Raw genomic sequence first — 26,307 nt, 5'->3', positions numbered from 1 at the left:
TAAATAGTAAAGGTAAGTAGTATAACTTTAATAAGTGTGACTTTAAATAGTAAGGGTAAGAAATATAGCTTTAATAAGTATGACTTTAAATAGTAAGTTTAAGTATATGGCTTTAATAAGTATGACTTTAAATAGAAAGCGTGAGTAATGTTGCTTTAATAAGTGTGACTTTAAATAGCAAGGATAAGTAGTATAGCTTTCATAAGTGTGACTTTAAATAGTAAGGATAAGTAGTATAGCTTTAATAAGTATGACTTTAAATAGAAAGGGTGAGTAATGTAGCTTTAATAAGTGTGACTTTAAATAGTAAGGATAAGTAGTATAGCTTTCATAAGTGTAACTTTAAATAGTAAGGATAAGTAGTATAGCTTTAATAAGTATGACTTTAAATAGAAAGGGTGAGTAATGTAGCTTTAATAAGTGTGACTTTAAATAGCAAGGATAAGTAGTATAGCTTTCATAAGTGTGACTTTAAATAGTAAGGATAAGTAGTATAGCTTTAATAAGTATGACTAAATAGAAAGGGTGAGTAATGTAGCTTTAATAAGTGTGACTTTAAATAGTAAGGATAAGTAGTATAGCTTTCATAAGTGTAACTTTAAATAGTAAGGATAAGTAGTATAGCTTTAATAAGTATGACTAAATAGAAAGGGTGAGTAATGTAGCTTTAATAAGTGTGACTTTAAATAGTAAGGATAAGTAGTATAGCTTTCATAAGTGTGACTTTAAATAGTAAGGGTAAGTAGTATAGCTTTCATAAGTGTAACTTTAAATAGTAAGGATAAGTAGTATAGCTTTAATAAGTATGATTTTAAATAGCAAGGATAAGAAATATAGCTTTAATAAGTGTGACTTTCAATAGCAAAGTAAATAGTAAAGATAAGTAGTATAACTTTAATAAGTGTGACTTTAAATAGTAAGGGTAAGAAATATAGCTTTAATAAGTATGACTTTAAATAGTAAGTTTAAGTATATGGCTTTAATAAGTATGACTTTAAATAGAAAGGGTGAGTAATGTAGCTTTAATAAGTGTGACTTTAAATAGGAAGGATAAGTAGTATAGCTTTCATAAGTGTGACTTTAAATAGTAAGGATAAGTAGTATAGCTTTAATAAGTATGACTTTAAATAGAAAGGGTGAGTAATGTAGCTTTAATAAGTGTGACTTTAAATAGCAAGGATAAGTAGTATAGCTTTCATAAGTGTAACTTTAAATAGTAAGGATAAGTAGTATAACTTTAATAAGTATGACTTTAAATAGAAAGGGTGAGTAATGTAGCTTTAATAAGTGTGACTTTAAATAGGAAGGATAAGTAGTATAGCTTTCATAAGTGTGACTTTAAATAGTAAGGATAAGTAGTATAGCTTTAATAAGTATGATTTTAAATAGCAAGGATAAGAAATATAGCTTTAATAAGTGTGACTTTCAATAGCAAAGTAAATAGTAAAGGTAAGTAGTATAACTTTAATAAGTGTGACTTTAAATAGTAAGGGTAAGAAATATAGCTTTAATAAGTATGACTTTAAATAGTAAGTTTAAGTATATGGCTTTAATAAGTATGACTTTAAATAGAAAGCGTGAGTAATGTTGCTTTAATAAGTGTGACTTTAAATAGCAAGGATAAGTAGTATAGCTTTCATAAGTGTGACTTTAAATAGTAAGGATAAGTAGTATAGCTTTCATAAGTGTAACTTTAAATAGTAAGGATAAGTAGTATAGCTTTCATAAGTGTGACTTTAAATAGTAAGGGTAAGTAGTATAGCTGTAATAAGTATGACTTAAAATAGAAAGGGTGAGTAATGTAGCTTTAATAAGTGTGACTTTAAATAGCAAGGATAAGTAGTATAGCTTTCATAAGTGTGACTTTAAATAGTAAGGATAAGTAGTATAGCTTTAATAAGTATGACTTTAAATAGAAAGGGTGAGTAATGTAGCTTTAATAAGTGTGACTTTAAATAGTAAGGATAAGTAGTATAGCTTTCATAAGTGTAACTTTAAATAGTAAGGATAAGTAGTATAGCTTTAATAAGTATGACTTTAAATAGAAAGGGTGAGTAATGTAGCTTTAATAAGTGTGACTTTAAATAGCAAGGATAAGTAGTATAGCTTTCATAAGTGTGACTTTAAATAGTAAGGGTAAGTAGTATAGCTGTAATAAGTATGACTTAAAATAGAAAGGGTGAGTAATGTAGCTTTAATAAGTGTGACTTTAAATAGCAAGGATAAGTAGTATAGCTTTCATAAGTGTAACTTTAAATAGTAAGGATAAGTAGTATAGCTTTAATAAGTATGACTTTAAATAGAAAGGGTGAGTAATGTAGCTTTAATAAGTGTGACTTTAAATAGTAAGGATAAGTAGTATAGCTTTCATAAGTGTAACTTTAAATAGTAAGGATAAGTAGTATAGCTTTAATAAGTATGACTTTAAATAGAAAGGGTGAGTAATGTAGCTTTAATAAGTGTGACTTTAAATAGCAAGGATAAGTAGTATAGCTTTCATAAGTGTAACTTTAAATAGTAAGGGTAAGTAGTATAACTTTAATAAGTGTGACTTTAAATAGTAAGGGTAAGTAATAAAGCTTTAATAACTATGACCTTAAATAGCAAGGACAAGTAATATAGCTTTAGTAAATATAACTTTAAATAGCAAGGATAAGTAATATAGCTTTGATAATTATGACTTTAAGAAGCGCAAATAAATACTGTGACATTCACAAGTAATTATAAATGAGAAATGAATATTGTGATTATTATATTTTATATTTTAGACAGTATGTTAGCAATTATCAAGTATAAAATACAGAATGTCGTAAATTATGTTGAATAACTTCATATTATTCCCTCATAGCAGTCCCTCTATTCTTGACACTTTGGGATGTATCTCTATTTAAATTTTCCCGTTCTTGGTTCCTGTACATACAAATTTCCAGTTGTTTAAACCAAAATTCCTCATTACAATGCTACACTGTAGCTGAGATTTGGAAAATGTGTGGCTAAGCTAAATAAATGTTGGATAAGCCATGCAGCACATGAATATTTTTGGCACCTTCACTTGAGTTTCTCCCAGATTCATGTTCGTGGGTTTAACTAAACTCATGGAAATCACTTTCTTGAAATATTACATTGTACTTAATTGTGTTGAACGAGCGAAGCTGTTTATGGCACATGTACACGTTTTTCTTTTTTCCTTTAGTTTATTTTGTTTTCTTTTTGTTGTAATATTTCTTTGAGATTTTTCTAAGCAAATCCACAAAATTTTGTAGGTTACTAGATCTCAAAAAAAAAAAAAAAAAAATAAAAAAATAAAATAAAATAAAAAAATAAAAAAATAAAAAAATAAACAAATATAGAATTCATTCCGTTTTGCCCGGAAATATTTTCGCCAGTCTAAAAATGTTTCAATTTTAATGAAGTACCTTTCCCATTCACAAGTATGACTTAGCAAAACCACTTTTAGAAATTATAAATATTTGCATCCCATAAGTTTGTACCGGATTGTGCCGTAAAAAATTTCGTTTGTCCGGTCTCAAATTCGAGAAAATCGAAAAATAAAGTGGTCCTGCTAAGTCTAAGTGAGCTTAGAAGGACCAGTTTATCTTTGAATTGTTACAAATTTGAGACCGATACAAACGAAAATTTTTACGGTACAATCCGGTACAAACGCAGACGCAGTACAAACGATTCGTACAGAAAAATATTCAAATTTGTAGAAATTTATCGGTGGTCCTGTCAAGTTTACGTACACTTAGCAGGACCACTTTATTTTTGGATTTTTTCGAATTTGAGACCGGTACGAATGAAAATTTTTACGGTACAATCCGGTACAAACACAGTACAAACGATTCCAATAGAAAATCTTCAGATTTGTAGAAATTTGTATTGTGGCCCTGCTATGTTCACGTGAACTTAGCAGAACCACTTTATTTTTGGATTTTTTCGCATTTCAGACCGGTACAAACGAAAATTCTTCCGGTATAATCCGGTACAAACGCAGTACAAACGATTCGTACAGAAAAATATTCTAATTTGTAGAAGTTTATCAGTGGTCCTGCTAAGTTCACGTGAACTTAGCTGAATCACTTTATTTTTGAATCTTTTTTCGAATTTCAGACCGGTTCAAAAGACAATTTTTACGGTGCAATCCGGTACAAACGCAGTATAAACGATTGGTACGGAAGATCTTCAAATTTGTAGAAATTTATCGGTAGTCCTGCTAAGTTCACGTGAACTTGGCAGGACCACTTTAGTTTTCGATTTTTTCGAATTTGAGACCGGTAAAAACGAAAATTGTTACGGTACAATCCGGTAAAAACGCAGTACAAACGTGTGGGATGCAAATATTTATAATTTTCAAAAGTGGTCCTGCTAACAAGTAAGGGACCATATGGTTGTCGCGCAAATCAGATACAGACATACGCCATCTGATTGAGCATGAAAAGATATGGAGAACACAGAAATTTTAGGTGCTAAGGGCCATGTGGAGCGGAGCGAGGAAACAGGAAACATTGAATTTCGGCAAAATTGGAGAAAGTCAGGAATAACGGGAAAAGTTAATTTCTTGCAAACAGGGAAAGAAAGTCAACCAAAAGAAAGAAAATAAACATAACAAGGACATTAAAGACGAAGAAAGATCATAATCAGGGTTGCCATCCGGACCGCAGTATTGCCAGCGCTGCATAACATTGATATGGAAGGTATAGCACAGTATAGCAATTCATGCACAAGGAAAAATATTAGTAACACAAAAAACAATTGAAAAGACTCTGTACACGTGCGTAAAAAGGTTTAACGTTAGTCATTTACTATATGATTATGTCGGTGATTGAGATGGACGGTGCATTGCTTCCACACATGTATGTTCTTGTTTCGAAACCTAGTGGTAACTTTCCAGCGCGCATGGTCGCTGAATTCCCCAATGTGAAAGCATATGCAAGCAGATCAGCGAATATGACCAAACGGGATTTGCAAATCTTCCTGGAAGAAGTTTTGTGGCCCGATCTTCAGGTTAAAGATCGTGTTTTGCTTTTGGTTGACTTCTGGACTCCAAACAAGGATGACACTCTTTACAACATGACAGTTCCTGACGGTGTTCAGTTCTACAAAAAGCTGATTCCTCCGAAATGTACAGGCCTTATACAACCTGCTGATGTGTTCTTCTTTCGTCCATTCAAAAACATGGTGAAGTTCATCACAGATACGTTAGTGTTCTCCAGTATTAATGTGTGGCAACGTGAGAACTTTCTCCGCCTCCAAAAGATGATATGCTTTGCGATTTTCAAATGTGGCTACTCCAATGAATATCCTGGACAGTTTCAAACACCTTCCGCATATTGTTTTGAAAAAGGACTCACGGAGAAATACTGCAGAGTCGCGTGTGACCAGCTTGCTTTCATCCGCTGTGCTCACTGCGAGAAATGTTTGTGTGTTGACCACGCATTCATTCGTGATCTTAACGTCAACTGCAATTAAATTACAAATTGTGCGTACTGTTCTTTATTTTCCTCCATTTGTATTCACGCGGGTGTAATATTCACTCACGACTACGTTAAACCTTTCTACACACGTGTACATAGTCTTTTCAATTGACTTTTGTGTTACTAATATTTTTCCTTGTGCATGAATTGCTATACTGTGCTATATCTTCCATATCAATGTTATGCAGCGCTGGCAACACTGCGGTCCGGATGGCAACCCTGATTATGATCTTTTTCGTCCTTGATGCCCTTGTTATGTTTAGTTTCTTTCTTTACGTTGACTTTCTTTCCCTGTTTGCAAGAAATTAACTTTTCTCGTTATTCCTGACTTTCTCCAATTTTGCCGAAATTCAATGTTTCCTGTTTCCTCGCTCCGCTCCGTATGGCCCTTAGCACCTTAAATTTCTGTGTTCTCCATATCTTTTCATGCTCAATCAGATGGCGTATGTCTGCATCTGATTTGCGCGACAACCATATGGTCACTTACTTGTAAGTGCACACTCGTTTCCCATTCCCATTTTAACACGAAAAATATTTAATTTCTGAACTATTCTAACGTAAAAAAAGTATGTAAGAAAAAAAAGCAAGTCGGTTGATGCAGTGGGTATTCTAATTCCAACAGAAGGAATGCAGAGATAGAGCAATGTTCAACAACGATATTGCTCAAGTAAAATAATAATAATAATAATAATAATAATAATAATAATAATAATAATAATAATAATAATAATAATAATAATAGTGTAATCAGTGGCATATTTACGATTTTGTTTCGGAGGCTTTCCTAACTTTATTCCAGGAAATGTAAAAATTCTGCAAGATATTTCATTTAGTTTAAAATAATAAATAAAATTTCTGGGGGCTTAAGCCTGTAATCCTCCCTTAAATACGCCACTGAGTATAATAATACATAAAAAGTAGTAGTTATATTTTGTTCTAGGGATGATTTTTTTCTAAAAATATGCTGTTTTGATTTCCGGAAATTTTATTTTTTGTTTTTCGCTTTTCCAAAAAAATCCATTTTTCGTTTTTAATTTTTTTTCGTTTTCCGTTTTTCAAAAAAGTTTTACTTTTTCATATTTTGCTTTCGAAAAATTCATTTTTCAAAAAAAGGTATCTTTCGAAAAAATGTGACCATCCCTATTTTGTTTCACAAAATCATAACGTATAATTTCTGGAAAACCAAATCTTCAATTAGTAACATATCTTAGGGACTAAAAAGCCACATTATATATGGAAGCATAGATCGAATATAGTATATTATATCATTCAAGCTTCGAGCATTTATTTGATTTGATTTTTAGTTTAGCGTCTCTTTCAGCAGCGAGGCTATATGAGACTTGGATCTACAGCTGAATGTGGAATCCGAACCACATAAGCTCCCGCTGGAAATCGAACCCTGGTCTCCCACGTTAAAGGCGTGTACGCTAAACGCATAGCCACGAGGTAGCTCTTGAGCGTTTATTAGTATCACTAAAATTTGAGTAGGAGAAAGATAAACATTTTATCCCCGAGTTTACTGTTCCGAACATATTGAAACAAACAAACATTGTAAATGGAATTTTATAGCAAATTGAATTTGTTTTTTTTTTTTTAAATCTGTTTCTTGGGTTACGGTAGTTCTTTTTAAAGTTGTCGACTAGCTTGAATTTAGGCAACCTGTAAAACAAATATGCCAAGATATATAACGTTCACCTAATAAAGTGGTTATGCAACCAAAACGAACACCTGTGATATGCTGGGTTGCATAACTCACAGTTGTCAAACTATACAGTGTCAGTTTGAAAACCGATCAAGATAGCCAGCCCCGAATTTGAACGTACTGTAGGGCTAAAAAGTAATTATATGTTGTAAAGAAACTATCTTAATTATAGTCTATTGCAGAAAAAAAAACATAAGTGGTAGTTGAATAACAAAACCACTAAAAAGCCAAAAAAATAAAAATTTCAATTTATTTTCTCAAAAATATATTTTTTGTAAAATTTCCACATCTAGGTCATCGAATGAAAATTTATATTTCTAGATGCTGAGAGATGGTAGCCAAATGCCATACATGTGCTTAACAACAAACAGCAAGTACCGTATTTTTGCACTACAAAAAGCACTTTTTTCTAAAGAAAAATCTTTTAAAATTACGTGCGCAAATTGCAACGTATGGATGAGCTCCTTCCTGGCTAAGTGGTTAGCGTATGCACCTTTGGCGTGGGAGTCCCGGATTCGATTATCGGCGGGAGCTCATGTGGTGTGGATTCCACGTTAAACAGTAGGTCCATGAATCATTTAGTCTCGCTGCTGAAAGAGACGCTAAACTCGAATTTAACTCAACTCAACTCAGCAACGTGTGGATGATAAATTCGTACATCTGGCACCACTTATTTGGGACATGTGTATGTGAAGAATGAGCCATCCTTGTTGTTGGGTTAATATTGGCTGTCTTTCAATTGAGTGGGAGTGGTGTGCACAGTTATTTGGCTCTTTTGAGAAAGGATATCAAACAAAAAGAATTAACTACAATTCTCGTTTCAAATTTCAAGTCAGTAGCGTATTTAGAATTTTGTTTCGGAAGGGGGGAGTACGTACAACACGTTAATAAGCACTTATATTTCTCCTTTTCACTCTTTAAAACCTAAACACACAAGAGCGTCATTGGGGAAGCAGAGGGAGCAATTGCCCACCTGAGATTGAGAATTAAATATATTTTGATTGATTGTCTACTAATATACGAGGAAAAATCGTGAAACTCGTATGTCGGTAAAGGATCTAATCCCGTTCCCAGGCAAATCTGAAATGACGCTCCTGAAAACACACGTTGAATATTTTTTTAAACTCATTTCTACTTAACTGATTTCATTTTAGAAAAAAAATTGGAAATATTCAGTTTTATCTGTGTACGTTTTTACCTGAAAGAAAATGCTGAGACAAGTTGAAGCTGAAATATACTGATTGCAGTTTTAATGGCAAGAATTGCAGACTGGTAAATCTTATGTGATATGATACACACAAAATTTAGCGGTGAATCTAGCTTTTTACTCTATTCATAGATGAAAAAGGACGCATTCTCTTGACCTACCTAATTTCCCGGGCTACTTATTCCCCCCTCTTAATTTTCTTTAATTCAAATATTTACCTTTCTTTATAACTAAACGATGTAAATATTCCTTTGCTATAATAACTAAAGTCCCGTTATGTTGATATTCGTGCAAGTTGGTGTGGAACACCAGTTTCGCTTATCAGCTCCTCTTAGTTTTGGTGTTACTGACGACGGCCGACTTGAATCACAACTAACAACGGTCGAAAGTACGATAGGAGCAAGGTGACCAGACGTCCGGTTTTAGCCGGGACAGTCCCTTATTTTCAACGGTTGTCCCGTTTTTTTCTGATTCTCAAACGGGACGCCTAAATGTCCCGTTTTTAAGCAAACATGACCCAGGTGTCCCGTAATTATTATTCAAAATATAAATGGTCAATGCTAATTCTACATTCTACCGTACCAACACTCATTGGGAAGATTCAGCCGTGCCTAGAACTTCTGAATATTCAAATGAAAATTGAGTGTTCTGTGGTTCAAGTGGGAATTGAGTGGGAATTCTGAGTGTTGAAGTGGTTAGAAGTATTTTTGGGTAGTACTTAAGTTAGAAAGGTTGTGTTATCATTCTTACTTGTGTATTTTGTAAATTGAAAACACTGCTGAGTCCCAACATGCAATGTGAAAGTCATCCCCTTCCGTCGCAGATTCGTATGCGTCCCGTTTTTGACAGTAAAAATTCTGGTCACCTTGGATAGGAGAAACGAAAGAAAGTAACAACTAAGAAAAAGAAACAGAAGAGTAGAAAAGACATAAGAAAGAAAAAAAGAATGCAGCTCTTACATGGAATGAAATTTGATAAAAACAGTATAATTTCTGAACAAAGAGCATAAGAAAATGGAAAGTCAATGAAATTCTTAGAAAAGGTAAGAAGGATTATTGTTGTACGTGGAATGCGAAGGACTAACAATTTCCAGGGTTGGGTTGAGCCCGATAGTCCAGTAAATACTCCCCTGTTTCAAGTAATAAGATCTGGTAGAGAAGAGAATAACAATGTTGCCTTTTATACGTACGAATATTATCTTTTTCTTAAATCGAATGCAAATATTAAAGGTGTTTCTCATGCCGGGGGGAATAATACGTGTATTGTAATCGTCATTACACTTTAACAGTTAGTTCAATATTTCGTCACAAGATAAGTACCACCATTTGCACAAAGCTATTTGCACCGCCCTGTCACTGAACGAAGAACTTCTTTCATAAAACAGTTTACATTTCTCATTAGATACCATGATGTGGTTGATAAAGTTGTTTCCGGATATAATGAATAATTGATGGCGATTGTCATACTTTTCGGCGATATTTGTCAAATAAATAAAAGTATTAAATAAATAAATAAATAGAAAAATGCCCATAACTTGTTTTAAAAAATCATTAGAGTACCATCATAGAGAGAGGATCATATCCCTTCTATCTTTCTAATTTTATTTTTTCCCTAACATTTGTTCCCATCATGACATGAGGGCCCCAAGATCGTGTCATGCCTTTCGTCCTCTCATACAGTGTTGCCACAGTCCTAGCTCTGAAGTGGGCTGAAAAATAGTACCAAATTGAAGCAAAAAGGGCTGAATTCATTATTTTATACCAGTGTAATACATGGCTCTATAACATGAAACTAAAAGAAGTAAAGTTCTAGATCACTCCTCCCTCTTCCAAGAGTTCAAATCAAGAAAGTGCTCTTTCTAAAAATTACTTTTTAAAAACATCCAAATAGGAGGACCCCGAACAACCATGGAAGTAGACGAAACTTTTCTCCCACGTAGGAAGTATAACAGAGGCCGCAAAAATTAAATGGAAAAACATTATCATTTTCGGTATGTATTAAGGAAACCAAATACGCCTTTATTTCGAAGTAGTCAATAAACCAAAAAGGTATTGTGGCCATATATGAAAAAAATATATGAAACAAGGAACAAATCAATCATCTCCGAGTTCGTGTGTAAACAGTACATTATAATAAAATATTAAAATATAAATTATTGCACCATATTCTCGCTTATTTCACGACCGAAGGAGGATAATAGAACGCAAGAAGAATATAAGGTAAGTAAACTGACATTTGTAAAAAATGTAAAAACGGTCCAGGGTCCTAAAACCTTCCCTGAAAGACATCACAACACATTATTAATATATGGTGCTGAATTGGGTAGAATTGTACCAACCTTTTCACAAAAGGGGCTGAAAATACCAGCGTGGTATCAATGATGAATGATAAATAGGTCTGAATTTGGTACAATTGTACCAAGTGTGACAACACTGCTCTCATATCAAGTACAAACTAGGAATCACTGATTACGCTGAGGAACCACTCCCTACAAGTATATTCCTAATGGAAATTCAAATCGTTCCCATAATGCAACAAAAGTGACTCGGCGACACTATCGCCTAGAGTTGTAACTAACTCCATCGTCTGCTACTGGCAGTAGCTAAGTACATAGGCGGCGCCACAGTGGGTGCAGTGGATGCAGCTCCACCCACATTAACTTCAATTTTCAGATTTCTACATTAATCCTTTCTATTTTGTATATTTCTTGTTTCCTACGTTTAGATATATATTTGAGTGACTTTTTAAGTCTCTCATAAGTTACTTGCTATCATACAGTGCTTTTCTTTCTTTCTTTCTTTTTTTTCTTTTCTTTTTTTTTTTTTTTTTTTTTGAGTAAACCTTAGGGACTATTTTTGAGATCTTATGGCTTAATAGTGCAGAGCGTTCTGGCAACAATGTTAAGATGTGTTGTCCCAGACTAGCCTGCCGATCCCAAACGCATTTTTGCCGATCCCAAACGTTTCAGCATTCTTGCCAATTTGATGTCGAGAACATAATCCAAACAACCCCTGCGGGGCTTCTAACCCGTTGCTACCACTACAACTCTACTACATTAGCTGTGGATCTATATAGTACAAGGGCAACGTACTACTACTACATTTGCTGTGGATCTATATAGTACAAGGGCAAACTTATTTTAATGAAAGAAGTTTAATGAAAATTTTTAAAAAATGATCGTTAAATTACTTTTTGAATATTATTTTTTTTATCTTATTTTAACGAAAGAAGTGTTATAATTTTTTTTAAAAAAGTAGTAAAAAAAACTGTCCGTAGGCAGGATTTGAACCCACGCCAAAAACATTTTCTTTACTAGCATGTTGCGCTAGCCCACTTTTTATTATTATTATTATTATTATTATTCACTTATTATTTACATTATTGTCGAATTACAATAATAAAGTTACATAATTGACAGTTATAATTACATTGTCAGTACAGAATGTGTAATATAAAAATTATAAAGATTGACCATAGAAGAGATAATTCAGATAATTAGCAAATAATATTTTCTTTCTTGGCGGAGGGAATTTACCATATCGTAAACACAGGAAGTCCTTGTACGTGTGACGTGCTTCAGGAGAACAAGGAGACAGAATAAATTCAATTGTGTTCGCACTCAGCCAAATGACAGAATGATGTTTCTGTTTTGGAAAATACTTGAAATCAGGTAACAGGAGCATTTGGACAGTAACACAGTCGCAGCTGATTTTACACAGGTATTGAATCATTTCACAATAGATTTTCCAAACTGGTGTTGATCTGTTGCAAAGCGTGAAACGATGTTCCAACGTATCCACTTTTCTACAGATATCACATCGATTGTCGTCAGTAATCTGGAGATGATGTCGTTTTGCCTTAGTGTCTATGATGTTATTAACAACCCTGTACCATAACGAACGAGCTGAAGTTGATATAAAATTGAAGGAAATGTTCCTCCAGATCTGTTTCCAATTCTCATTTGGTAATGTGAAGATTATGTGATGACAGCGGCTATTTTGTTGTTGTAAAAGCAGAGTATAAAGAAGTTTCACACGTTGAGGAAGATTTTGGGCGCCACTGGCAGACAAATAAAAATAAGTACATAGAACCTCTGTAAAATACCAAAATTCGGGAGGAATGAGAGGCAAAGACACTGGTAATGTTTTATCATTGGTAGCGACGAGAGATGAAAGTAATGTAGTGCTGAGTTGATCTCCAATGCCTTGAATGTTTTGGAATCCTCTGTGGTAAAATAAAGCTTTCATTTTACTTTCAACATGTATCAAGTTCAATCCTCCTTCATGATATGGCAAACATGTGGCTGGATAGCGTACTCGAAAAATCATACCTGCCCACATAAACCAGTTACCTATACTTGTAAATTTGTGAATATGAGGTTTAGGCATTGGCAAAATTTGACAGATATACCACAACTTGGAAAAGGCATATGTATTCACAAAATATGCACGAGATATCAACGAAAGTTGACGATATTGGTGTTGATGTAAAACAGATCTCACCCTCAGAAAAACATCTTCATAATTTTTTGATATGCTGTCATGTAAGTTGCGAGAAAAATAAATGCCCAATATTTTCATAACCGGCACTACTTTCTGAAAATGGTCATATGAATTTGTAGAACCATTTCCTAAGGGCATGAGTTTAGTCTTTACTCGATTAAGAAGTGCACCTGAATATTCAGAATATTTTTGAACACAGTCTTCAACAAGTTCTAAATCCTTTGGGTCTCTCAAAAACACATTAACGTCATCAGCAAAACTACACACTTTGATAGGAACATTACAGATACGAAGACCTTGTATACGTTGATTGATGTTGTATAGTAAAGGGCATATAGAAGTTATAAATAGAGTCATACTTAATGGACAGCCTTGCCTGACACTACGTTTTATAGCAATAGGAGTTGTCAGAAACCCATTGACTTTTAGTTTCGATTGTGCTGCATCATACAAAACTCGAATCCAACGAATAAATAAATCTTCGACTCCCATGTGTTGCAACAAAGACCACAAATAATTGTGATTTACACGATCAAATGCCTGGTTGAAATCTAAGGCTAGCAAAGCATGACTAGTATTTTGAGACTGGTAATTAGCAATAACATCACGTACAGTTTGTAGCACATAGTAAATTTTCTTTTCACCTCCTCGTGCATACTGAAATGGCCCAGCAAGAATATCAATATATGGTAGGAGTCTATTGTTCAAACAACGAGCAAGCAACTTGTAATCGCAATTGAGAAGAGTTATCGGTCGATAGTGATTAACATTTATAGGATGTGCTTGTTTAGGTATAAACACTGTAACACCAGGAGTGCGATACAGAATCTGTGGATTATCACTGAAATATTCGTTAACAAGAGCAGTTAGTGTTTCACCGATGAGAGGAAAAAATTTAACATAAAATTCTCCAGGTATTCCATCTAGTCCTGGAGATTTTCTTTTAGGTGCTGTCAGTACTGCCTGTCGTACATCATCAATAGTGAATGGGCGCACAAGAAATTGTTTTACTGTATTTTCAAGAACACAAGAGGGTGGTGCAAAAGAGTCCTCAGGCATGTTATGAACTTCAGAAAAACTATATAGGTTGTGGTAATACGACAGAAATACATTTTTAATGGATGCAATATCTTCATGAAGTTGTCCTTCCTCATCACGGATGTGATGGATCCATTTACCTTGGCCTCGTTTCATCTCACGAAGTACATGATATAATGATGGTTCTTCATCAGCATCTACAAAAGGGACCTTGCTTCTAATTTTGATTCCAGCTATACGTCGACGATTCAAATTTAGAAGCAATGCTTGATAACGTTTAACCTGAGATAACATGGACAAGTCAGAAACAGCAGCACATCGAGCTTCTCTTAAGCATCTGTTATAAAAGTAAAGCAAATTGCGAAGATCTCTGGATTTTTCAGAGGAGTACCAGCGGCAGAAGCTAGTAAACCGTTGTTTGAAGTAACTATGCCACCACTCGCTAAGAGTAGGAAAATATTTCCTTTGCCTAATCCAGTATTGCCACTTCGATTGAAACTCAGCACAAAAATGATCATCTTCCAATAACGAAGTATTTAATTGCCAATAACCCCTACCTCGTTCAACATTTAGACGAGTTAAAGAAAAAGTTACAATATAAGCACAGTGATCAGAAAAGGAAGTAGGAACAATTTCAACTTGTTTAATACATGGCACCAATGGTGGGGAGACATATATACGATCAAGGCGTGATGCACTTTGATATGATAAGTAAGTATAATCACGTGCCTGTGGCCTCAGACATATCCATGTATCTTGTAAATGAAGTCCAGTTACTAATTCCTGAAGAGCGTGACTGAAATTAAAGCCGGGCGTTTGATCTTCAGGTCTTAATACACAATTATAATCACCTGCCATAATTAATTTTTCAACATTGGGTCCTAGTGTGAGAGCTACATCCTGTGAAAAGAAGGAATTTCGCTGGATTCTAGCTTGCGAGCCACTCGGTGCATAAAGGTTGACAACATTGATATCCCCTAGTTTGCCACTTAAGATGCGAGCAGACGGATGATACATAGGAGAAGAAAAACGTGGTGAAGGCCTGAAAGCAATTGCTGTACCTGTGCCACTATTGTCAAAATTATTTTCAACTATGTATGATGGACTTAAATTTAGTTCCGCGATACCAACTTCCTGTAAAAGAGCAACATCAATTCTTTCATTTCGCAGAAAATCACAGAGTGCGAATTGCTTCAGGGGACTTTGTATATTGTTAATGTTAATTGTAGCTATTTTAAGCAACATCACATTGGCAAGGAAATACAATGACCACTGAGGAAGAATACAGTTCTTCAAAGAAAATAGCAGAAACAGCATAGAAGTTAACGTAAAAATGAATTTGAGAAAACTTAGAACACAGAAGTATCATAAAGTAAACCTAACCTAACAAAATCAGCACGGTAGTTAACGTAAAAATGAATACGATAAAGCTTAGAACACATAAGTATCATAAAGTAAACCTGACCTAACAAAAACAGCACAGTAGTTAACGTAAAAATAAATTTGATAAAACTTAGCACACAGAAGTATCATAAAGTAAACCTGACCTAATTAATAAAAGAGAACTAATCTAGTTGCATATAGCTTAACTTATTAAAATATAATGTGCAAGAGAAATAATTACATCATAACAGCGCTTCTTGTGGATATACTAGACATATTTGTGTTAGCTTCAGTTCTTTTTGAACAGTTTTTGACTTATTTCGTTTCGTTTGGTACGTTTACGACGAGTACAAGTTTCTTCGGTAATTTCATTTAAGTTTGTGATAGAAGAATCAACGTGTATGTCACTAGAGTGAGAAGATATACTGTGATCAGTTATACTTTTATCAGACAAGCTATCTTGCTCTTGGGAACCAGGCAAGTTGCAAACTTGACCATTACTGCTACTCTCTGTAAAATTCAATTTATCAGAAGAAATTTCTCGCTCATCAGGTACATTCTCCATTTCATTGGTAGAATGAGATGGAGGGACATCCGCTGATATGTGTGTCTGTTGTACTGGAGATAACGGCAACTGAGAATCATGATCACAGTTATCTGACTTCTCAGTAATTGTGCCACTAGATGTATTTCTTTCAACTACTGAAGAACGAGAATTCACACTGTTTAGTTCGCACACAGAATTTGTATTATTTAAAAGTTGCGGGAAATTTTTTTCGTCAAAAGTAGGCATACTAGGATCAGATGGGCACGAAACTGTATTTGATGTTTTATTCCTGTTGCAAGAGATAACGGGCATGCTATCAAATTTAGGTATAAGAGATGCTGAAGGGTCACTATGTCTAATTGTAGGAGCTACTTTTCCAGCATAACTGTTAGGATCACTAGGAACTCGAAGCGGGCAATTCGAATACATATGTGCCCCATTGCACCTGAGACAAGTTCGTATCTGATTTGGATATGTTACACAAAACTTTTGCCCTTGTATAAGTACAAAAGACGGAATAGGTTTTTTAACTTCCATGCGTATTAGCTTACGTCCCGTTCTTATTGGATACACATGATCTACAGAATACAATTCATCAGAAATATTAGATATAACACCGTATTCACCAAGAACTTTCCTAATTTCTAAATCTGCAAGTTCCATTGGAGTACATAACAACTTAACAGTAATAATTTGAACATCAGCCCATGAAACTGGAATTGCATGTTTGCCATCTGTATCAGTAAAATACACAGTTCCACCAGAAGTACGCAAAACATTTTCACATAAGTCTTCCGTACGAAGTTTTACATACAACAACTTACGATAAACATCTATTTCTATGCTTAGGACATCATCAACAGAGAACTTGAAATTATCACTAAGCCACTGGTGCAAATTCAATGTACTTGGTCGTTGAGAAACATTACCAAAATCATATTTTAAGGTATTTACCCTTTTTAACGACATGATTCATTCAATACCAATTCAGTCACAATAACAGACAGAAAAAAAAATAATAATAGCAAGGGTGATTGATAAGTAAGGCAACGCTGAAGTTAAACAGCGCCAAGGCTTGTTGCACAGAGCGAAAACACGTCTATACACTTCAACAAGCAAACACAGACTGCAACCCCACTCGGCTACCAGAGCAGACACCATTTGCCGTTTACTTTGTGCTATATGTAGATCATGTCTTGTGATATCGTATCTGTATCGACCAATCAGATCAGAGGATACCTGAAACGTTTGGGATCCGCAAATATGCAGCCTGCACCCACCCACATTACCAAATTCCTGGCGCCGCCTACGGCTAAGTATATCATTGGTTAACTCTATCAGACTCACGCGCTCTGAATGATTTGATTCGTTCTTGTTTTTAGTAGTTTGTAGTACCCAACTTCCTTGAGTTGCGGCGCCACAGTCTCCACAGTTTCAGCGGAAAAAGCAGCAGTGAAATCCTTTATACTAAATTATTACTCTATGACAGGAATTGAACGAGTAATGCCAACCCATTCTCCAATCGCGCATGTAATGGCCAATGAAAAAGCTGGAACAAACGATTAGCCAATCAAGATGTCGGAATCAATTCCCAGAGAGCACCAAAATTGCTAGTATGCTATTCCATCAATATATTGTATTTACTCTGAGCAGGACTGCCTATCAGCACCGTCTCTTACATAATATATTTTTTTTTCTTGGACTCAATTGATCCATAGGACTCTACCCTGGAAAATTAACGGAATTCTTCCTTTCAATGTGCTTTTTGTGCACGTGCACATTCGTTCGAATTTCTGTGAAGGTACTTGCCTCTGAAACAAACTTAAAATAGTAGTTCAAATTTCATTTTAAGCAGCAGACCCTGTCTCACATAGCCTCGGTATCGAAAAAGGAACGATTAAATTTATATCAACCAATGTAATCCAAGTGATGTTTCATTTGAGACAGTCTACAAAAATTTTTATAAATAAAGTAATGAACTGCTTTTTAGCTGTTTTGTTGTTAACCCTCATTAATATATACCTATATCAATCTATCAATATATATATATATATATATATATATATATATATATATATATATATATATATATGTGTGTGTGTGTGTGTGTGTGTGTGTGTGTGTGTGTGTGTGTAAAGTAACTGCAGGTACATACTCAAGTGCAGCTAAATACGCCAAGTGTTCAGTGCTGGAACGTTTCCGACGAAATCCGCTAAAATGCTCCTCCAATATGTGCCACGGTCTTGGACAAGTCCGATTTGGTAACCGGGAGACAGCGCGGAGACAGCCACGCCGCGCAATGTTGTTTGCTTCGGGAAGGTTCCGTGGAAGGACGTTATTATTTTAATAGAGGTAAGAATCCGTTATTAGTAATGTGCTAACTTAAAACATTGCCGATTGTTTACAGCAATGCCGCCTTATTTCATGTCCGTCTAAGGAACACTTTGTTTTGTAAATGTAATTTTAGTATTTATGACTCCATAGCTACTAAATCAATACCAAGCATGGTGCAGAGAAATACGCCAGGGCTTGTACAGGACTGACTGTAGAAGACAAAGATGTTTTCATTTGTCCTACAACAACTTCCCCAAGCATAATTTCGAGGATATGATGTCGGTAAGCCAAATAAAGCATTTCATTTTTTCATTTTTTGCTCTACAAGGACACATGCTCCACTACGTAACCCAGTACTTGTTGATGTCTAACTCTTCAGGATTTCAATGTTTCATTAACAGCACAAGCTCTGCTTCCCCTGTTCTTGATTGAAGTTTTGGAACAGCTACTAACTACTCAATGCCGTTTCCTGAAACAGTAATTGCTAATCTATCAACCGTTTCACTATCTGAAATATCTTCTAAGAGTTTTCCGTCCCAGTGAACGGTCAAACGCACATTAGGTGAAAGTTCACTCTTTGAATCTTAAGCTCTTTTTTTTCTCTGCTTGATTTTAAGACGTCGAATAGAAGATTTGTTCAAATTCTGTGTTCATGTATGGCTTTAATTTAAGTAGAATTACAGAGCAAAAGTATACTGAAACACAGAATTAAAGGTTACGTTCGAATTATTGCAGGCTGTAGAGTATTACAAAACTGAACGAGCCCACCTGTATTTTGCACCCGTGTGTACTTACGTTTTTGCGTGCTGGACTTATTTAAATAACAAAATATTCATTAATAGATGCTGTTTTGATATTTATGCCATTCTTCGGCACACTACTCCCCTAGGCATGCGACCTGTGCGGTCCGTGGGTGACTGCTGATTGGTTGAGATGAAAGTAGAAGGCAATGTACTGTCCTATTTTAGTAATTTCATTGATAATTATTGATAATATAATTATTATTATTATATATTATTATGATAATATAATTATTGATAAAAAGAAAAAAGGAATAAATACAGCAATCTACTCGATAACTATTGCTTTGTCGCAATAGCAATTGAGTCTAACGGTTCTTGGGAAGAAGGAGGCCTCAAATTTATAAAAGAAATCGGCCACCGTTTATTAATTAAATCAGGAGATAATCGAGCAAAAAGTTTCCTGATTCAACGCATAAGCATAGCCATTCAACGTGGGAACGTGTCGGCTATAATGTGAACGTTACCCACTAGTAAAGAGCTAGAAGAAGTCTTTCTTCTGTAATTGCGGAGAAGGGAGGTTAGGAGTAAAAACAGACATCATTGGTGCATCAATTTATGTAGCAACCGAGCAAGGAGGATGGAGAGACAGCTCACAATCAATAAGTTTATATGAAAAAAAAAAGGCATGAATGCTGTACCGTACGTCAAGACAGTGACATAACATGACAGTTTGGAGCCTTTGAAAGCAGAAGATTTAGTATTACCTGCCGAACGTCATGGGAACAAAGTACCGAAAAATAGATATTTACTGTTTCATTTGAAATTTTCATTATAACGGTTTTTTTAATAATCATTGTTATTTTACAATTCTTATGTAATTACTTATGGCTGTTTCTAATATATGTATATTTCATTATAACAATTTAATAAATTAAATTGTTTTCAAAAAATATTGATAATATAATTATTGATTATAATCAATGCCATTTTTGTGTTTACCAGTGTGATTAATTTTAATAGAAAATGTCATTTTTTTAAAAAAAATTCGATTATGTTGAAATTTCAAAACACGTTAGCGACAACTAAAACATTTTTTAAAGATCTGAAAATTTTATGGTCTTTTTCTAAATATTAGATCAAAATAAGAGGGTGACCAAGGTAAATTTCAAAAGTTAGTTTTTGAGGACTACTCTAGTATCTCTCTCTTTCTCTCTCTCTCTCTCTCTCTCTCTCTCTCTCTCTCTCTCTCTCTCTATATATATATATATATATATATATATATATATATGCGTGCTACTTATTTTTCTACTTGTGACTTTTTTGAGTCTCACTCCCTAAAGTGGTTCTATATCAGGCCAAAATAACGTATGAGAAAAATTAGCTCGGTTGAATATCTTACTTTCAATTTAACGTCCCAGGAATATGTCCTCTAGGCTAAAGGAGATGGATAATTAAGGTAATTGAATGATGATGAAAGAATTTGTGGAATGATAATGCGGGAGGAAAAACGGGAGTACCCGAGAAAACCCACGGAAACGATGTTGTCCACCACAAACTTACTTGGCTGGGGATCGAACTAGAGACACCACACACCAGAGATAAGCGTTCTACCACTCAGCCACCGTGCCGTGCCCCCGGTCTAGCTCGGAATACTCTTATTACATTCTAATGAAATTTATGTGGAATCACGAGGAGAGTTTGCTCTTAAAAAAATAAATAAATAAATAAAAGTCGAATTCAGATCCTCCTCCGTTTTCTGAAATCGTTGAAAAATAGTATGGTTCCACCCAGGGGTAAAAGTCATGGGGAATGTGGGGGGACGCCGTCCCCCATCTCCAACAAAATATCCATGCCGTCCCCCACTTTCCAAAAAGAATACAATGGGCAAAGGTAGGCATGGGGGATGGCGTGACGTCATGCGTCCCCCCAGGGATGCCCACAAAGGGTGGCTATGACGCAACTGCGTCATTGAAATATTTGGGGGGGCGTTAATCTATATAAATATGTTTGAGGGGGTGTAAAAATTAATCGAAAAGAAGATTTTTTCATGGAAGAACACCTACGCATAGACAATTGGGGGGGGGGGGGGGCGGGTGCGTCATGGACATATGGGGTGCTTGGGCACCACTGCGTCCCCCTACCTCTTCAGATTCACTTTTACCCTTGGTTCCACCGATATTTCTTGAAAAGAAATTGAAGAATGAGGATACTTTAAATGAAAGATTTCTTATATATATAATTAATAAGCATAAGTGAGCCAGTTCAGTTCGTATAAGAGAATAAACAAACGCATCAGTGGATAAAGAGATAATGAACGTGCAATCAGCTTTAAAATAAACTCGGAGAATGTGACATTTAAACAATCACACAAATTGGCTCACTCCTCCGTTTCGTACTAGATTTTTGGAAGGTCATTCAAAACCTTTCGTAAACAAACTCTCCTTCATTCAAGAACCATCAACACTTAGTCAGTTTTTAAATAAACATTTCTTAAAACGTCCTACTATGACATCTTATGAACACTTAAAAACACAATATTCTCAAAATAAACCAAGATTTCCATTGTTAAATACTCTTTAATACAATCTAGTTGCAATGTCCGTTCTTTGCTTCAGGAGGATAGATTTATCGAAAATGTTTGAAAGGTACGTTTTGAATGAGGAAAATATTATTGAAATTTTCCCCTTAGAAGCGGGAATTTCTAGAGGGTTGGAGCACATCTGCATACAGGGATATTTTTAATAAAGAGTTTATATAAAAGGCTTTATCTTCTTAATGTGAGGTCTCCTCAAATTCTGTATTATTTGGATACATTTTAACCCCCTAAGGATACACACTTTCGTCCAAGTCGGTTATGTTGTAGCATGACAAAAATCTGTTTCGACCCAACTCGTAAACATGTTCGAAAATTCGTTTCAAACGGTTTAGCCGTTTCCCTGTAATAATGAGAAAAAATCGATTTGAATTATATTCAGCTCAGTGGTAGAGCGCTAATCTCCCGTGCATCGGGTCCAGGTTCGATTTCCGGCCAAGTAAGTTTGTGGTAGACAACATCGTGTCCGTGGGTTTTCTTGGGTACTCCCGTTTTCCTCCACATTCTCATTCCACCATTTCTTCCATCATCATTCATATGCCTTAATCATTAGTGTACCTTAGCCTTAAGGGCATAATTGTGGGACGTTAAACTGAAAGATTTCATTACATTTTGATTTTCTTATTATAAAGGTAACCAAGAAAGTGCAGTCGCTTTTTGTGGAGGTCTGTGCTCAATTTGCCCTCACACCGTAAGGTAAATGTGAATGGAGATAAGATGAAGGTCAGTTGTTGGTGGGTATATACAACATACTAGTTGTGGCAGTTCAGTTACACTGTGATTTTGCGTAAGGACAGAGTGAACATGGGATCTTCACCAAACATCATAAGGGCGTGTATGAGTTCAAACTGGCGTCAAACGCCGCTGTAACGGGGCTGAGGATATGCCAGGACCTTGGTGAGGATGCACTACGCGGATAGTGCAGCGGTGGCTTAACAAGTTTAAGGACTATGACGAAACACTCGAAGATGCACGACGTACCGGAAGACCAACACATGTACAAAATGAAGATCTTGAGGCAGCAATTGAGGCAAAAAGTAACCATAAATGTGAGAAACTGGGACTACAATTCAGTGTGAGTTGAGAAACCATTCGGCAGCATCTTCGAACTTCGCCATGGATTCCACCGCAGTAGAACTTGGTGGACCGTGAAAGGAAAAAGGTATCAAGTGCATTTTGTACCTCTATTAGGGATTTGAGCTGGAGGGACTCCAGCTCAAACCCTCTAATGTGATTGTCCAAGGAATGCCACATCTTCGGCGGCATCAACTTGGGAAGTAGTGCAAGTTGGGTCGATGGATGTCACATGATTTAACTCCGGGCCAGAAGGCAACCCGAGCAGATACCTGTGTTTCTTTGCTGTCTCGTCTGAGGAAGAAGCCATTTCTAGACAGGGTAACGACATGTGATGAGATGTGGGTCCTGTAAGAAGGTTCACGGCGCTGTCATCATTGCTTAACATCCAAAGAACCGTTCCAAAACGACAGAAACCAGCACTGTGCAGTCCTGTGTGTTTGGTGGACTGCTCGCGGCATCGGAAACAGTTTTGTGCATCGGAAACTGTTACCAGCTGATCAGAGCATCAATGGAACTGTGTACTGTCAGCAGTTGAGCCGTGTTCAAGAAAAACTCAAAACTCTGGAGCCAGCACTTCTGAGTCGCAAAGGAGTCCTTCTGTTACAGGACAACGCTAAGCCCCATGTGGCTAGGATGACCCGGGACACCATTCTACCCTTGGATCGGAAACACTATTGCATCTGCCATACTTCCCGGACATTGCACCGTCCGATTATCACCTGTTCCATTCCTTGGACAATCACGTTAGAGGACTCCAGCTCAAATCCCTAATAGAGGTACAAAATGCACTTGATACCTTTTTCCCTTCACGGTCCACCAAGTTCTACTGCGATGGAATACATGCCCTTCCAGAACGTTGTCAGAAGGTAGTCGATGTTGATGGGGACTATTTTTCATCTTCCAGGTACGTCTTAGGTGATATGTCCATGTTCGAAGGTGGTGGATGAAAAAGCGACAGAACTTTCTTGGTTACCTTTATAATTCCACATTCCTTGAGGGAGGTGTCTTTTGAAGAAAACTTCTTTTCGTAAGTAATACAAAATGTTTGATTTCGACCTTTCTTATTTACTGGGACTAACATCTTTCTCGTTGGCAACCGACAACGAGCCTCTAAATCTCAAAGCCACAGTAACCGAGATATATATATAGTAACAAAATTAAAAAAAAGAAAGAAAAAGAAAAAAAAGAAAAAGAAAAAAAGAAAAGAAGATTACCTTGAGTATGTTACATAAAGTTTCAATTTCAATATCGTAAAAAAAAATATTGTAAATCAGTTTCCTTTTAAAAGTAACGATTTATGAATACTTCGTAATTAGGGAACGATGAATACGTCCTTCAATGTAATTAGTTTTATTTGTTGTCTTTAACATATGTGCATCACGCACACTGAGTTTGACCCTCATTTTAATGTATGACTTCTTTCATTATCTCTCATATTTACGATCTCTATATGTCACTTGCTCCTCTGTAATTACCTTTAATCAAACGATTTATATTTTCTCATCCTCTCCATCCCTTTACTTGTGTTTCCATGTGTTTCTTTACCTCCTAGTTTTTCTTTTACTAAATTCTCGTGGTTTTCCTTGTAGGTAACTTTATGCGTAAGTTTTTAACATAAAAAAAAATCACAAACTCTTCACTATTATTCCTCCCTTTGATCCGTGGAGATTTTGATATTCCGGCAAAAAGAAAAAAAGAAAAAACAAAAAAGAAAAAGAAAATCAAGCTGCATTTTTTTTTCTTTTCATATAAATTGATAAACTCTTCTCAAGTTTATAATCAGAAAAGTTGATGAAAGTATTCTTACTAAAACCATCGATAAATTTTGTCCTTAGAAATTATATGTTAAGCTTATATTGCTTTACAGATAATAGAGAAATACTGTGAAGATTGCAGTTTCTTTTGAACAAGCATGTTTTGGCCTAAAACGGTTTTCTCTTTTACTCTTATTTGCCAATTGACAGGAGATTTAATATACAGGATGGCCGAAAAGTAGGTATACACCCTTGCATTGATCAAATACAACATTCTAGTTTCTGGGTTTATTTACTTCGGTTGTCCCGAGCTTAAGGTATAAGTAAAAAGGCTTTAAGAACAAATAATTTAAAAATTAAGTCTACCTCGTGGATAACAATAAGAAATTATATTAAATGTAATGAGCTGATCAGTATAGTACTGTATACTTACTTTTGGGCCATCCTGTATTTTTTTTTAATTATCCAAATTAAAACACTAAGCCATTGGTCCTCAACGTGCTCGTCGGAACAAAAAGGCGATTGCAGAGTGAAGTGATAAACTATTTAGGGGGAGTTTGAAAGAACAAATACAAAGGAAATGTAAAGGAAAAAGTAGCTAATACAGTGGGATATCGATAACTCATAGGTGAAGGGAATTGATAAAAATTCGAGCTATCAAGTTTTTCGAGTATCTCGAGAAAGGTTCGAGATATCAAGGTGGCCACAACAAAAATTCGCTATACGGAGGTTTCGCATTCTTAATGAAAAGTGACTATATAACCTCTGTAACTCGAAGTTTTATTCATTCAACCTCTATAACTCGAAGTTTTATTCATTCAATCTCTATAACTCGAAGTTTTATTCATTGAGCCTCTATAACTCGAAATTGTGAAAGTTCCTTAAAAAAGAAGACTAATAAAAAATAATATACTAGACATGAGTATAATAGAATTACAGTACACATTAGTAGCAATAACAGGACTAGCAACAATGACAATTACGTAAAAGCATAGAGCTACAGATATCGAGGTTAAATCAAGAAAAATTCGACTTATAGAGGTAAACTTCGACTCGTGGAGGTTTGCAGATACGAAAGTTCGAGATATCGAGGTTTTTAAATATGATTATGAAACTCTAAAAATTCATCTTACTGAGGTTCTAATTATTAAACATTCGACTTTCAGAGGTTATTTTAACATTGAGCGTTATAAAGAGTTCAAGGAAATGTGAAAAAAAAAAATCGAGTTATCGAGGTCCAACTGTATAAGACTATAGAAACAAACTCTCCTTTCATTTTACCTCTCTCTCTCCCCATCAGGAAGTCGCGATCGGAAAGAGCGATTGCCTCCGTCGACGGTGGCGGGCCGCCGGAGGCAGCCGGCACTCGTCAGCGGCGGCACGACGATCTACTTTTTCAAAGTTGCCGACCTTTTGCCGAGGCGGCAAGCGGTCGAAAATCGTAAAATAAAATGACCTTTGCCGACTGTTGCCGACCGTCAGAGTCAGCAAAACAGTCGGAAAGGCCTCTTTCCGACCCTCTGCCGACTTCTTATGCCGACCTCTTTTCGACGGCGTATTTACTGCGCCTTTACGGCTTTTTGCCGACTGCTCGACAAGACAACTTTTGAACGGTGGCGCCGTCGCATTTAATGCTCATTCCCGGCTGTTTGCCGACTGCTCGGCAAGGCAACTATTCGTCGCGGTCGAAAATCGCGCTGAAAGACGCCGGCAATCCGACCGCGGCATCTGGTCGGTATGGACAAATTGTCGGACTATAGGTGGCAGAATCCTGATGGGGCTCTTTCTCTCTTTGTATAAACTCCTTTTTCTAGTCCAAAGATTGCTTCGTCCAAGTCTTACGTTCAACCTTGTGTATAAGTGGATTGGGTTTAGATAACGGGGCGTGCTCAGGACAACCGCATTTCCCCAAGGGGCCGGCCACTAGATTCAGAAAGGTTGAGAACTACTACA

This window comes from Thermobia domestica, chromosome 9 (genome assembly GCF_964235325.1).
Source record: "Thermobia domestica chromosome 9, izTheDome1.hap1.1, whole genome shotgun sequence".
Taxonomy (NCBI): Eukaryota; Metazoa; Arthropoda; class Insecta; order Zygentoma; family Lepismatidae; genus Thermobia; species Thermobia domestica.
Note: the sequence above shows the minus strand (reverse complement) of the source record.